A 15,767-nucleotide genomic window follows, 5' to 3' on the forward strand; every position below is an offset into this window, starting at 1 on the left:
CGACGGATTGCACCACGTTTGCTTGAGAGCAACGTCTCCGGAAAGTCTTGTCTAGCCGGTGTAGGATACCGAGCTTATGGTTCTCGGTGGACCCAACGTCTCAGGTTTTCTTCGATATTCCTTCGGTAGCCACATTAGGGACCCAATATATGCATTCGATTGTGGAGATACTTTCCTTTCGGGTATGGCAATGGAATTGTAGAGGGCACCGAAGAAGGGCTCCCTCACACAGTTCCTAGCCACACGTCCTCACCCACCAGACGTTATAGCACTTCAAGAAGTACATTGCACTCCCACACTCAGTGGATACAATGCATACACCGACAAACATGACACCACCAAACAACCACTAGCTGCCACCCTTGTGTCCAAACAAATCACAGTGATCGAGCACACGCTCGGCAGCTCCCACATTCCGCATGTGCTCTTAGAAATTGTACCTAGGAATCGATATGAAACCAGCTTGTTTTTACTTAATATCTACAGTGCACCCAAATCGCGACGAGACGACTTCGGACAACTTTTTTTCGGCCGCCAGTAAACAAGCCAAAAATTGATTATTCTGGGAGATTTCAATGCATCCCACCCAGCCTGGGGGTACCAAACAGAAACTCCGAAAGGCCGCCGTCTAGCCCACGCCATGAACCTTCATCAATTCACTCTGCTGACAGAACCTGACAAACCAACCAGAACGGGCAACAGTGTAAGCAGGGATACCTGCCCTGACCTAACAATGGTCAAGGGGTTGACTCAGTACTCCTGGAACAACGTAATGGAGTATCTGGGCAGTGACCACAGCATTCTAGCCACAGACGTCCAACTGGTGGTCATACGCACCCCAGAACGTTCAATTAAAATAACGAACTGGGACACTTTCCGGCGCAACAGAACCAAATCTGAACAACACGACCCGCCATCTCTACGCGAGTGGACACAACAGCTACAAGCAGATTTTAAAGCAGCCACTAAGCAACTTACTGCAACAACGGAGACACCGGATGTGGACAGACATCTGCTCCCTCTCTGGGATGCTCGAAGAGGCCTGACCAAACGATGGAAGAGGCAGAGGCACAACCGTAGGCTGAAACAAAGTATCGCCCGGATCACAGCAGAAGCTAAAGAATGCGCCACCAGCCTCACTAATAGCAATTGGCACAACCTCTGCGACCGCCTTAATGGCACCCCAAGTAGTTCCAAAACGCGGTCCCTCCTCAGAGCACTACTCGGCCCAACGCACACAAAAACGCACACAACGAACACAGTCCGCACTATCATCCACAAAGAACAAATGAATGATGACGCGCTCCTCCAAACACTGCAACAAAGATACATTGCTACAGACCACTGACCGGAGTACAAAGACTATCCACACGAGGAACAAACCCAATTGGACGGCGATATTACAGAGACAGAAGTGAGGGCAGCCCTACATGGCATAAGACGAAACACGGCGCCCGGAGCAGACGGCATTCACTATGCACTGCTACGCAACCTCGACGACCAGGCCATACGGAAACTCACTGCATACTACTACGACAATTGGCAAAACGGAACGCTTCCACAGGAATGGCGACACGCCGATATCACCTTAATTCCGAAACCCAGGAAACCGCTGTCCCTCCAAAATCTCACACCCATTTCCCTGACTTCGTGTATTGGCAAACTCTTCGAGCACGTAATCCTAAATCGCCTCCAGCCTCACCTCGAAGCGAACCAATTCTTTCCCAATACCTTGTTCGGCTATCGACCAGGCCTGTTTGCGCAGGACATACTCCTACAACTTAAGGAGGATGTTGTGGATGGTCCAAGTAAAGCTCAAACAAGAGCCATTCTGGCGTTGGATCTCAAAGGAGCCTTTGATAACGTCTCACATGACCTCATTCTAAACAACCTTGCATTTTCCCGATGCGGAAAGCGTATCTATGATTATGTCCGAGCATTTTTATCTGACCGAACAGCCACCATCGGCCTAGGTGATATTCGGTCGGATATCATAAAACTTTCCGGCAGAGGGACTTCCCAGGGTTCGGTTCCCTCACCCACCCTGTTCAACGTGGCGATGGCAAAGCTACCACCGCTCCTCGACAAACTTCCGAACGTGCAGCACGCCCTGTACGCCGATGATATTACAATCTGGGTGACCACAGGGTCAGACGACGCCATTCAAGATGCACTACAAGAAGACGTAAATATAGTTCAAGAGTATGCAACAGCCGGACGACTTACATGCGCAGCTGAGGAGTCGGAGCTCCTGCTTGTATTCAAAAAACGGAACAAGGCCGATATTCCACTAGCCATCACATTGCATCTCAATGGCAACGTTATTCCAAGGGTAGACAGACTACGTGTACTAGGACTTCACATACAACGCAACGGGAAGTCAACACATACCCTACACGTGCTCCGCCAACAACTTAACCAAATAACGCACATGATAAAGCGCATTACAAACAGCTGACAAGGACTGAAAGAAAAAGACGGACTCCGAATCGTGCAAGCCATCATAATTAGCCGGTTAACCTACCACTTCCCCTATCATAACCTGACTCAGACTGAGATGCACCAGATGGACACCCTCCTCCGTACGGCACTAAAGGCAGCGCTGGGACTACCCCAACATGCGTCTACGCAGCTCCTACTACGACTGAGGGTGCACAACACCATCCGCGAACTAGTTGAGGATCATCTTAACAGCCAATTGCAACGTCTGCAACGAACAATGCAAGGGTGCCACATTCTATCCCGGCTAGGATACCAAATACCAAGAAAACCACAACAGGAAAACCGCACACTTCTTCCGCTTAGCATTCGCAACAAAATTCACGTGGCCCCAATGCCCCGGAATATGCACCCTGACCGTCATAAAGGTCGACGAAAGGCAAGAGCACAAGCCCTGGCTCGCTTATTTGGCGATGACAAATCAAACGCTCCAGTCCTATACACCGACGTGGCCCGCTACCCACAGAAACGTGCCCTATGTCTAGTCGTACTAGATAGTGCAGACATTCTGAGAGCTTCGGCCACGCTCAACGCTGTGGACAGTGGCACGGCGGAAGAGGCTGCTATTGCCCTAGCCATCGTACACGCTTCAACCATGCCGGCGCCGGATGGACCTATCACAATGGTCACTGATTCTCAGACCGCCTGCAGGACTTTGGCACAAGGGAGGGTGACACCCTACACACACCGCATCCTTACATCATTACACCCCACAGCGTTACACAGGGTGCGTATCGTCTGGACACCTGGACACGCCTCTCTCCATGGTAATAAACGTGCTAATGCGGTAGCCCGAGAGCTCGCTAACCGGGCGCCATTGGAAGAGCTATCCAACCCAGACGACGCACCGACAGAACCACTGAACTACACTGAAACTTTACAATATTACAGAGATACCAGGAGACACTTCCCTCCACCACATAATTCCCTTAATCGAGAAGATGCCGTCGCGTGGCGACAGCTTCAAGCTAATTCATTTTCCTGCCTCTTTTATCTTCACCTCTTCCACCCCACACAATATCCCTCATACTGCCCCTATTGTGGAGCAAAGCCCACAGTATATTATTGCACCTGGCAGTGCCCACACCCTCCGGGCTACTCCCCTATTCCTTCACCTTCCCCTTCCTCCTGGGAGACTGCGCTGACCAGCTCAGACCCGCAAGAGCAGCGACGGCTGATCCGGCGGGCACGCGGAGTGGCGCGAGCCAATAGGGCCCTGAACTAAGGGCTCCACTCTGCAAGGAAGTCGCCCAAACTCATGATAAATAAATGTTTTCTCTCTCTCTCTCTTTCTCCTTTGCGCTTTTTCATTTCGGTACCCCCGCCCCACAAAAGGAAAAAAGAAGACGTTGTGGCGCAGCGAATTGTCGCATGGTGAAAGTTCTATGTTGTTACTTCTTTTGCGAAAAGTAATGGGCCATAGGACGCTTCAGCTGCCGGATACTCTTACTATATTATTGCGATAGCAATTAATTATACGGACACTACCGGCACTTTCCTACCGTCGCAGTCGCCCTCATGTTCCGTATAAAGTCCAAGGGCGATAACATCGGGACCGCGCGCCGCGTACTGTATGTGCGAATGAAAGCGTAGTGGGGGGATGTCATGGGTGGGCCGACGAAGGTGGCTCAGTCTTGTGTGCGCAAAGGAGAAAAGCGGGGAGGAAGCGCGCCGCCTTCCGTCGCGCGATACATCGGGGGGAGTGGATGGAATGGGGGCGGGATCTAGGATTCCGTGAATCGGTGATTGCGCACCATGTTTATTTGCCTTATTTGATGCATTATTTATATACAGAGACATTTTCTTAGATACGTAGATTTATTGGAGACTTATACGTATATTTAAATATCTTGTTGCGAGGTTTTGTGTATACGTGCAGCGAACTTTGTTTCCAGTGACACTTTCTTGCCCTTTATCAATCTGTATCTTCGCATTTGTATATTCCATTGTATCTTCGCATTTCTGATGTACGAGGTCGAGTCAAATGAGAGTAAGTCTACCCACCCCTCGCAATAATGGTTCGGTTCATTATCTGCGAGGCATGCGCGTAGCACAGAGGCATCTCTCATTTACAAGAATGACGCGCAAGTGGGAGGATAAACGTCCTTTAATGCTTTCATACACTGGGTTGAACATGGTTGTGCGACGTAATGGACGCTCCAGAAGTTGAGCAGCGTGGTGCCGTGAGGGTTTTAACATCTGAAGGTGTTTCCTAAAAAAGAAATTAGTCGCCGTATGGCTGCCATGTACCTTGAACATTGCATTTCATTGGCCACTGTGAAGAGTTGGAGCAAATGGTTCAAAAAAGGACGTGAAATATATTCGCATTGGCTCACTTTCATTTGACTCGTCCTCGTATGTTTTGCAGAACCCCTGCTTCCTATACATGCTCTCTGTTGCGAATATAATTTAGGTGCATTTACTCACAATACACGACCGGTGACAGCTGCTCTTGCGCAATGCATCAGAACAAATGAGAGCGCCATCGAGAGTTTTCACAGGCCGTTGCACATGCACAAGAATGTAAACACAGTTCTTGAATGACAAAGTTTAACATATTTTTCCTCAACTTGTTCATTTCATAGCCTTTACATTCTTCATATCAGCGGCATGCATAGCTTTGCTGGTTTCGAACTGATATAGCTCTAAAGTTCGTGTGATATTTTCTTCACTTATTGAATAGACAAAAACATGGAAGCATTGACATCAGTTACTTTGGGAAAAATTCTTGGCATATAACAGCATATTCTTTCATAAAAAAAAAACAAATTATTTTACTTGTTTTGACAGTGTGTGGAGATCAAGAATTCGTTTGCAGCATCTTTGGCAATGGCAATGCAGGTATTATTCATGTATTTGATCCCTCGCCAAATTGTTTAAGAGGAAGCTTTAGCTCGGCCCCATCTTCAACGCGATCTATTCAGATACATGTAAAACGCAGAAACGCTATTCTGAGATAACCCCTCGATCGCTTCTAATGAAATTTGTTGCATTTGAGAGAGAACGTTGAATTCTAATGTCTGTTGAAAGCGAATTTCGATTTAGGGCCTGAATTTTGTTTAAAATATTTTGAAAAATTCACAAGTTCGAAAAAATAGAAGCACGATGTTTACTAACTAATAGGTCTGCATCAAGAACAGATGTCGCCCTTCTGTAGACGGCATCTGCCATAACAGTCAAAGCGGACAAATTTCGTATGTTAGTTTGTATATTACGTGAATTGGTTACGTTGTGTACAAGGGTTCTGCAAAAGCCCTATTTACATAATACAAAATTTTTTTTAGATTCATGTGTAACATCAATTTTGTGCGCCGTAGATGCACTATTAGGTGCAATTCACAGAATTGTGATATCGTTCTTTATTGTTGAGTTAGGGTTTTAAACTCGATAGTTTCGTTTTCTAAACATTTGCAATTTTTGCACAATATTTAATAAATAATTGACAACCTAAATGAACAATTTGAAACAAACAGTCCCTACAATTTAAGCTTTTCTTTTAAATGCAACAAACCTCGTCAAATTTGGTGCAGTGGTTGCTGAGAAAAACGAATTCTCCTTCTACATGTATTCAGATAGGAGCACCCGAGCTAAAGCTTCCTCTTAAGGAGGAGGCCGAACTGCAACGTTGCATAAACGTTGCAAGAGTTTGCATAAACAACTTGTGAGTGCTATTGGACGGTATACTTGAAACGTGAGATGGGTATTCGCCTTGTTTCAAGACCGGTACTACGATAGCTTCTTTCCATGAGGATTGGATGTATCAAGCAGCCCAAAGAGTTGAAAAGTGCCAGAAATGTCATCTGTGTGTCAGTGTGAAGATTTTTAATGATGTCATACACGATTCTGTCAACTCCCGGTGGAGAGCTCATACACACGGTCAACGTGGCTCTAAGCTCGGCAATATTAAAAGGGCAGTTGTAGGATAGATTTAATCTGCATTTATGGTTCATAGCTTAAGTTCTGCTAGTCGCTTATATATTATCATACCCTCAGGTTCCAATAGGCATTACAGAGGGGGTGGGTACATGGTTTACAAACAAAAAACATTCAAGCCTATAAGGACAAGGATAAGATAAACAGACAGTAACAGCAGTAAAAACAACAAAATTCGAGTCAATTTAAAAGATGATCTGTTACAGCGGTCTTGAATGATGATGCATCGGCTAAGGTGGCGATAGAAGAGGGAAGTCGGTTCCACTCAGAACAGGTTTTCGGCTTAAAAGAATGCAGCAATATGTCAGTGCGGCAAAGAGGAACAGCTACCTTATTGCTGGGATCGACACGGGAGGATAAGTACAAGGGCTGCGAAATGAGTTGCTGATTCAATGAATGGTGATGGAACACTTTGTGGAATAAACAAAGGCGCGAGATGCTGCGCCGTGTTTGAAGGTCAGGAAGGTTAAGTGACGATTTCACCTGCGAGACACTAGCGGTACGTGAATAGTTCGACATAATAAAACGGGCCGATCGATTCTGAAATGATTCTATGGATTGAATGAGAGTGCGGTGTGCCGGATTCCAAACCGCACACGCGTATTCGAGTTTCGGACGAACCAAAGTTTGATAAAGCATTAATTTTAGGCGCAGTGGAGCTTGGAAAAAATTGCGTCGGAAATAACCGAGAGTGCGATTTGCATTACCTATGATGTAGTCAATGTGAGTATGCCATGACAAGTCATCAGATATGTAGACACCGAGATACTTGTAGGCAGACACGCGCTCCAGTCCGATGTCATTAATTCTGTATTGTGAAGACATTGAGGCATTAGCGCTTCGCGAAAATGTCATGTGCTTGCATTTACTGATGTTAAGGGTCATTAACCATTTATTGCACCATTCAGATACTTTATTCAGGTCAGATTCAAGGACAAGTGTATCATTAGGGTTATTTATTTCGCGATAGATAACGCAGTCGTCAGCAAATAGCTTTATACTAGAGTTAATGTTATCTTGAAGATCATTTATATAGATCAGGAATAGTAGTGGACCTAAAACGGAACCTTGAGGGACGCCAGATTTAACAGGACAAGGAGAGGAACCGTGATTGTTAGCGATAACATATTGGGTTCGGTTAGATAAAAAGCATTCGATCCATTTGAGGATATTCGGGTGAATTTTCAAAGTGCTGATTTTTAGTTGAAGTAATTGATGAGGTACTTTGTCAAAAGCCTTACAAAAGTCAAGAAAAATACCATGAAGAAAGGAGCGTCGGTCTAGAGCTGCTGCGATGTGATTAGTAAATAACAGAAGCTGTGTTTCACAGAAATAGTTTTTCCGAAATTGGTCAATAATTGAAAGGAGAATGCATGCTCCAGGATTTAAAGAGTGGCACCACTTTCCCGATCTTCCAATCTGATGATAGCATAATACATTCAACTGACTGTGTAAAGAGGTACGACAGAAAAACTGATTCATTTAAAAAGAAACGTTTTTTTTTGCGCAAACAAACAGGGACGAAGAAAAGGAGCAACACAAGGACGAGCGCTTTCTAACAACTGGTTTTATTTTTGAAGAACCACCTGCTTAAATAACCACAGAACTGCGCGATCTAGTCAACAGTAGCCTGTGGGTATCTAGGCACGTGGTTATTCAAAAATAAAGCCAGTTGTTAGAAAGCGCTCATCCTTGTGCTGCTCCTTTTCTTCGTCCCTGTTTCGTTGCGCACAAAAAGTTTTTTTAATAAATGGATCTGTTCCAACTAGGCGGACTCGCAGTTATGCTTCAGGAAAACTGAAGAGTAAACTTTCGTGTTCTTCAGAAACTTCGCATTAATTTCACCATGGCCACATGAAGACGAATGCTTTAGCTTCTCAATTAATTTAGCTATTCCCGCAAAATCGACTACGATTGCATCCATGGGAAAGAAATCGTGATTACGCGGCTGTGGCGTGACAACGGCAGTTGACTTTGTAAACACACTCGCGAAGACGTCATTCAGGACAGTACAACATTCCTCATTGTGCAGCACGTGTCAAGAAGAGTCAACGAGAGAAATGGCACGACTTTGTGCAGGTTTAAGAAAGTTCCAGAACTTGGAAGGGTTGATGGAAAGAAGAAAAGGGAGTGTGCTCTCCAGAAAAAAAAATTCTCTGCCTGTTTGATAGCAATGCGATAGGAGCACGACTACCACGATATACACGCCGGCGAGTAAAACTGTTCGTAGACTTCGCTATACGAAAAAGACGCTTTTTTTGTACAGTAGCCTCTTTAATGTCGTGTTAAACCAAGGTACCCGTTGTGTACCTGACATTGATCTCTTCCACTGTACGATCGAAAAATGTTGGAATGCAGCCATCCAAGAATAATTCGAGATCCTTATTATTTGATACATAATATCCCTTTTTGTAATTTCTAAATGTTTTTGTTGTCGAAGGCTGGCACGTGTTGCAACTTGTTATAACGAAATGAATAAGGCTGTGGTCGCTTTTACTAGGCATGTATGAAATCGAGTGTAAAAGTCGAGGTGCTGTTGTTAAGATGAGATCAAGAATGTTAGCCGATGTAGGACCAATTATAGTAGGCTGGGAAACAATCTGAGTGAAGTTAGTCTAAGCACAAGGCAGCAAAAGATGAAACACCAGGTAACGTTTCAGATACAACCGGGACAGGTCTAGACCAGTTAATTTTAGGCATATTGAAGTCACTTACCCAAGAGAAATAATGGAGAGCGCGGGAACCGTAGAACCAGATAATTAAGCACGTCATGTAATTTTTCAGAGAAATCTGAAGCAGCATTTAGCGGGAAGTAGCATGCGCAATTTTTGTGGTTTAAAGAAACGCAAACACAGATAAGCTCCAAGTCTGAGTTAGTTACAATCAAATGCGGTACAAGATTATCGGCCACAGCAATACGCACGCCACCGCCGTGTTTGTCACAGCGATCGCAGCTAGAAATCACGCACTTTTTTTCCCATTCAAATAGCTCAGAGCTGTCAATTCTTGACGATAACCAGGTTTCAGGAAGCAGAACTACATCGGCGAAGCACGTGTCCAAGACTGATGACAGTGCCTCACGTTTATTGATAATGCTTCTAATATTGGTAAATAAAAAAGATACATCACGGTGAGTAGCGGGGCTTTTAGTTAGGATAACAACTGATTGTCAGAAGCCGACGTCGATGCAGGTGATGCATCTGTCAAAACGGAAGCACCCTTACCAGATTCAAGGACGCAAACATGGTCGGTAGATGAACAGTATACGTAGCACTTTTTTCCCGATGTAGAGTTTACTATGCCGGATTGAAAATTGCTTTCCAGAAGATTTCCCATAATCAAACAACTTTTTCCTCGTAGCTCTTGTCACTTTGCAAAAGTATTCGGTCACATCCACTCCAGATTTCTTCAGATTACGCTTTGCCGCTAGGATACTATCCCGAAGTTTCCGGGAAATAAATTTAACATTAATAGGTCGGCATTTCCCAGGGACGTATTTACCGAGTCGGTGCGCACAATACAGGCGGTCGTCACTGCAATTTAGGTTTAGGTTCACAGTGGGATTCAGAAGGGAAACAATCTTCAGACTGAGCCCATGTTCCCGCGCCGGTGTCAGTAATGCCGTGAAATATAAGGTTAAACATGCGGGAACGGTCTTCAAAATCATCAAGTCGTTGGTTAACAGCGACTACTTCGGCTGCTGAGCTTTGTCTGACTGGGGTTGCGGCCGATGATAACCTAGTTTCAACTGTGAGAAGCCTGCCGTCTATGTCGGAAATACGCAGCTCAAGTGATTGCTGAGCCTTTTTCAGCTCATTAAGGGCACTCATGGGTTCATCGTGTTTTTATCCATTTTTTCGTGCAGCGATTTCATGAGAGCAACAAGCTGGCTGTATTGTTCACCAGACGGATCTTCCTTAGGTGGCTTATCTCAGTATCACCAGACATAAATAACAGCTTAGCAACGTGAACGCACTCGCAGAATAAAGCGAACAAAACATTTGCGCATGGAAGTACAAGTAAGCAAAGGTCGTTTGACTTTCTACAGTAAAGTGAAAGGGGCCGACCCACCTGCATAAAAAAACGGAAGGGTTTTGGCATTATCTGCATTGTCCTTGTACTTCGATGCCCACCGAATAAATCCACGGGAAAGCGGTCGCTTAAAAAGCGCGTTGCTGATGTGGCTTTCGATGCGGCGGACAGCAAGGCGTCGAGTTCCGGCTGATGTACCGCAATCGAAAGCGGCGCTGGCGCTTGACGGGGAAGCGAGTTCACCGTCGGTAGGCGGTGGCAGTTTTCAGCGCCCTGGATTGCGCATTGTGGCTGGCACAGCTGCGCACTGACGAAGCCGGATGATAGATCCCAAATGGATCCAACAGTCAGCATCTGCATTAAAAAACGGAAGGATGTTGGCATGGTATGCATTGTCCTTGTACTTCCATGCCCACTTATATTTAAATTGCTCGCACAACAACTGCCTCGAGGGACGTCCGAAGGGGCAATTGTTGGCAAGCAACAGTCTTATTGACAATTATCGCTACATCGCCGGATCAAGTCTTAGCCTCGTAACGACCTTTACGAAAAATAGTGTATGACCGGAGAAGATTTGTCTGTGTAGCTTTTAAATGCATTTCTTGAACCCAAAGTACTTTTGGATTAAGATTGTGTAAGAGTTCTGTACTGTCGTCAAGATTGTGGAAGAGACCTCTCACATACCGTTGCATAATTTTTGTATCCATTTTGACAGAGTTTGATACTGTGTGCTGCGGAAAGGAAAGGTTATGTCACAGGACCCTTGCCGGGCGCCGTGATGCGCGCTTTGCTATTGGAGCGGTCGCGAGAATCGCGGTGCGCCGTTTGGCTAGGTCCGTTGCATCCCGAGAGCCGCTGGATTTCCGCTCACTCGAGCTGTTCGTTTTCGGGGTATAGGCCTCTCCTCGAAACGCAGGGCTTTGGAGGCCACCAACCCAAAGGTCGATGGACCCTCCTTCAGAGATGGCGCAGCAGAGCCGGCTGCTGTGGCATGGGGTGGCAGTGCTGCGGCCACACTCTCTGTGGTTTGGGCTGATGCCAGAGTCTGCTGCGGCGTTGTCCCCTTAAACAGCATACCCTGTGGTATGAAGGAAGGAAATGTGCTTTCGCGCTACCTGAAAGGAAATATTCTCTCTTAATTTGAGGGTGATTATTTCTTCTTCTTTCTGCCATGTAGGGCAAGCACTAGAGAAAGCTGCGTGTCCACCGTCACAGATTGCACAGCGGAGTGCGCCATCTGAAGAGTGATCGTGTACACCGCACTTTGCGCAGGTTTGTCGGCCCCGGCAGCTTTGTGAGCCATGGCCATGCCTCTGGCACTTGAAACATCTTTGAGGGTTCGGGTTGTCTGATCGGACTCAAGAGTTTGGTGTATCCAGTTTCTAATGTTTCTGGCAGCACACTGGACGCAAAGGTAATGATCAGATGTTTAGTTGGAATTTCTTTGTTTTCCCGTTTGATTATAATTCTCTTTACTATGGTGACGTTCTGTTCTTCCAACCTTCTAGGAGCTCATCCTCGCTGAGATACAACAGGTCATAGTCGGAAATTACTGCTTTGCTGGTGTTCATTGATGGATGTGGAGTCACTGTGATGTTCACATTACCGAAAGAGACCAGATTTGGGAGCTTGTCACGCTGTTGTTTATCTCAGACCTCAAGCAGGAGGTTGCTGCTAGCCATCTTTGTGACTTTGTAGCCTGGGTCAATTGATTCAGTGAGTCGTTTCGCAACCGTGAAATGTGAAATCATTGTCTTTTCAGGATTTTCACAATGAATTACGTGAAATCGTGGGAACGTTTGTTTTGGTCGACCAAAAAATTACAACTTGTCTTTAGTGCATCCCCTTTTGTTAAGAGGGCGATCAGGCAGACGGGGTAAGAGCGAAGATAACTAAGACGGACTCGCCGAAACAGAACAGCTTTCTTTTAATGATGGCGTACACCCAAAAATACCCCGGGGCACAACTGCGCTATTCGTCGTCTTCTCTCTGGCGATCGGTGCCTATAGTGGGCAGCTGACTACTGCCGATCGGGACTCGTAGTGGGCAGCTTACTTAGCGTCAATATTTATTTAATTTCGGCGGCCTTGCCATCCACCGACCACCGAGCCCAACAAGCGGATACTAGTACAAGACCAGAAGGAAACGCAGACGCCTGCTGTACATAGCCGCTATAACCTAATATAATAGACCCATGGTTGGATAAACTACACCAGGTTAACCCTTGCTGCCTGGAAAATCTGCTGCCTGGAAAATCGGAAGTAAAACTAAGTGCGTAGAAGACAGGAAAGATTGAAACTTAGAGAGAAAGACGAAGATTGAAGAGGAGGATAGGAAAAGGCAACTACCGATTTTCGATGGGTCAGTCCGGAGATAAGTGAAGCCGAGGCCAAAGGGGTGTGTTGCTCCCACCGAAGGGCCTTGTAGGTACAAACGCTCAGAATCGGCTCAACGCCCAGGATCCCCTTTTCCCCAGACACGGCTAAGCTGCGCACGGTTAGACGCGGGGAGGGGGCGACCCCAATGTGCTCGGGTACGTGGTGGCGCAACTCACCAAACGCCTGCTTACGCAGACGCCCCTGCGGGAACAAATGCGCTTTGGGTGGCAAGAAAACTTAAGAATTAGCAGTGGGGCCACCGCGGAAGTTGTCGCGAGGCTTGCTGCGGGCTCACTTCCATGGTCACAAGCACATCAATGCAAAATTTGCTGAACAGTTAAGATGTGCCAGCCACTTTGTGTTACCAGAGCCTTTCTCTAGGCCATATTTAGTAGTTGCACACACTAACACGAGTTATCCTAAACATGTCGCAACTACATTATGAATTAAAGAAATTATTTGGGACTAGTTCAGTGGTCATATAGCGCTCGTCCTGGTGTTGCTCCTTTTCTTTGTCCCTGTTTGTTTTGCGCACAAAAGGTTTTCCTAAAAACGGTCATACATACACACAAACAGCTGCTGTATGATCATCCATTTATAGAGCAAATGCGCTACCCAAGCAAAATTGGCCGAGGGCCGACCATCGGGCGGTGCTCGGCGGATCGCAGGGAGCCGATCACGTCGGCATGAAGAGCTTGGACCGTAAAAAGGCAGACATATGCTGCCGAGCCCGTCGGCGCTGGCTCGGCCACGGATGCTGGCACGGATGCGCAGGGCTGCATAGTGCCGAGCGCGAAAGTTTTGGCTGGCCAGGGACGTCGGCTTCAAGCTGGTGCGACGCTGCTGTCCAATCGTATATATGTTGCCGTCGCCGCCTATAGTCGGCGCCTGAAAAGCCGACGCCTGCCGGCGCCGACTTCTTGCGCGCCTGGAGCGAAGACTGTCGCCTCAACCGTCTGCGGCAATCGGACCAGGCAGCGTTCACCGGGAAGGAACCGACTGCTTGATCGGCGCAGCTTCGCAAGGTTTGTACGGCGCTGCGCTTCTTGTTCGCAAGAAATGGATGTTTCCAGCCTGTGGATTGTCATCTCGTACGGACCTCCACACGCAAGTCGCACGGATTATTTGCGCTATTAGAGCTTATCCTTTGTAGCGTTGCGGAAGCCCATAAGGCCGCGTTTCTTTGTTTCTAGGGCTCGTCTGCGCTTTTCTATATGTTGAAATCGGCATGTTAATGTTCATAGCACGGCCTAAATTCGATGCCTTGTGGTCTTTGTAGTTACCTTTAATGTGCAAGGGTTCGCATGCCAAAGCTTGTGCACGCGAATTAAGAGAGTACGGGTGCATCGCGATATGCATGGAGCACCACTGTGTGCATGCAGTGACCGTAGCGTGCTATACAGGGTGTCCCAGCTAATTTTAGCTAGTTTAAAAATACGCAGATGCCACGTAGCTGGAGAGAACAAAGGTAATGTTGTTTGCCGTCGCTTGGAGATACTTAAACTATTTTTTTAATTCCGCCTCATCGGATTATTACTTTTAATTAGTTTATCAACTTCTGAAATAATATAATTAAGTGAAAGTGTCAATGAGAAAATTGTAGAGCGACATGAAAAACTCCCGATACAACTTTCTGTTCCTCAATACGTGCTACGTAATAGTGTTTTTCCAAGTGTGAAAGAAGCACGCAAAATGCGCGAGTGGCCAGTCGCGCGGTAATTTTGGGTGCATATTGCGAGCTATTCACGCTGGCGATAGCACTGGGAATTCGATCTCGCCATGCAAATATCTCTTTGGCATTGGCTTGAAGCGGAGGTCACGGAAAAGCTGACCCAGCCCTTCCACCGGCCAACACAGCAATTGCGAGAGCAACTTCGTGGACAGTGTCGGCAGCAGAGATCTAGGCCATTCCGATGAATGCTTCGCGTCCGACCGACCTCTGGGAGCTGCAGGCTGGTGGCGATGAACCGCAGCGCGCAATTTTCCTTCCTCTGCGTGGAATGACCACTGGTACGCTTGCACCCGAGTCTCCTCCATATGATGGCGCAGCCTGCAAAATGTCTACTTAGAAAGACGGCAAGGGCAGTGCAACTCATTTTCCGTCACTTCTTCGAATGCGTATCGCCCTTCCAGCCGTGGTCGACACCGAAAGAGCAACGCCAAGCAGACGACGAAGGCAAGCAATAGCCTCCGAAGCAACCAACGCACGCGCGCGCGACGCCCGCGTGTCTCTGGGGTCGCGCGGCCAGGGTCGCAAGCCAACAGTCAAGCCACAGCAACGGAACCCAAAGCGGACTGCCCCTTCGCCGGTTCCTACGACCGGTCCGCTTTGAAGATGATTGACAGGTGCGTGACGTATTCATAAAATGCGATACCGCCCCGCTGCCTCTGACGACCAGTGACGTAACCGAAATTTCGGGCAATCAGGTGAGGCCAAACGAACGGTTCCCCCAACCGAACCGTTATAAGATTCGGCCCCAGGGGTGCGATCGGAGATGGTTGTTCGGCGCGTTCGTTCGGTTACCGGCGCGCGCGATTGGCCTACTCCGCGCCGTCGTCGCCAGCCGCGGGACGCGGCCACGTTTTTGGTGACGTCAAAATGACGACACGCTCCTGTCATCCTCCCACCGAGCATTTCGTCTGCTAGGCGCCGAACCCGACGGGAGCTGGGAAGTTTGGAGCGATCATACGGCTTCGCATGGCGCGTCTGGTGGACTGGATTGGATTCAACCGGCGGCTGCGGCATGGCACGTTTGGATCCAATCCATAGTTTAATTCGAGAAAATGACGCTTCCGTTTGGTACTTAGGTTGTAGCGCTGGCGTTTCTAGAGGAAGGAGGAGAGCGGGTGGCGGTGCGAAACACGTTTGAAGAAATGGCAGAAAATCAATTCCGGCGTCGTTTTTGTTTCTTGAAACAAATAATT

The sequence above is a fragment of the Dermacentor variabilis genome, chromosome 2 (assembly GCF_050947875.1).
Source record: "Dermacentor variabilis isolate Ectoservices chromosome 2, ASM5094787v1, whole genome shotgun sequence".
NCBI lineage: Eukaryota > Metazoa > Arthropoda > Arachnida > Ixodida > Ixodidae > Dermacentor > Dermacentor variabilis.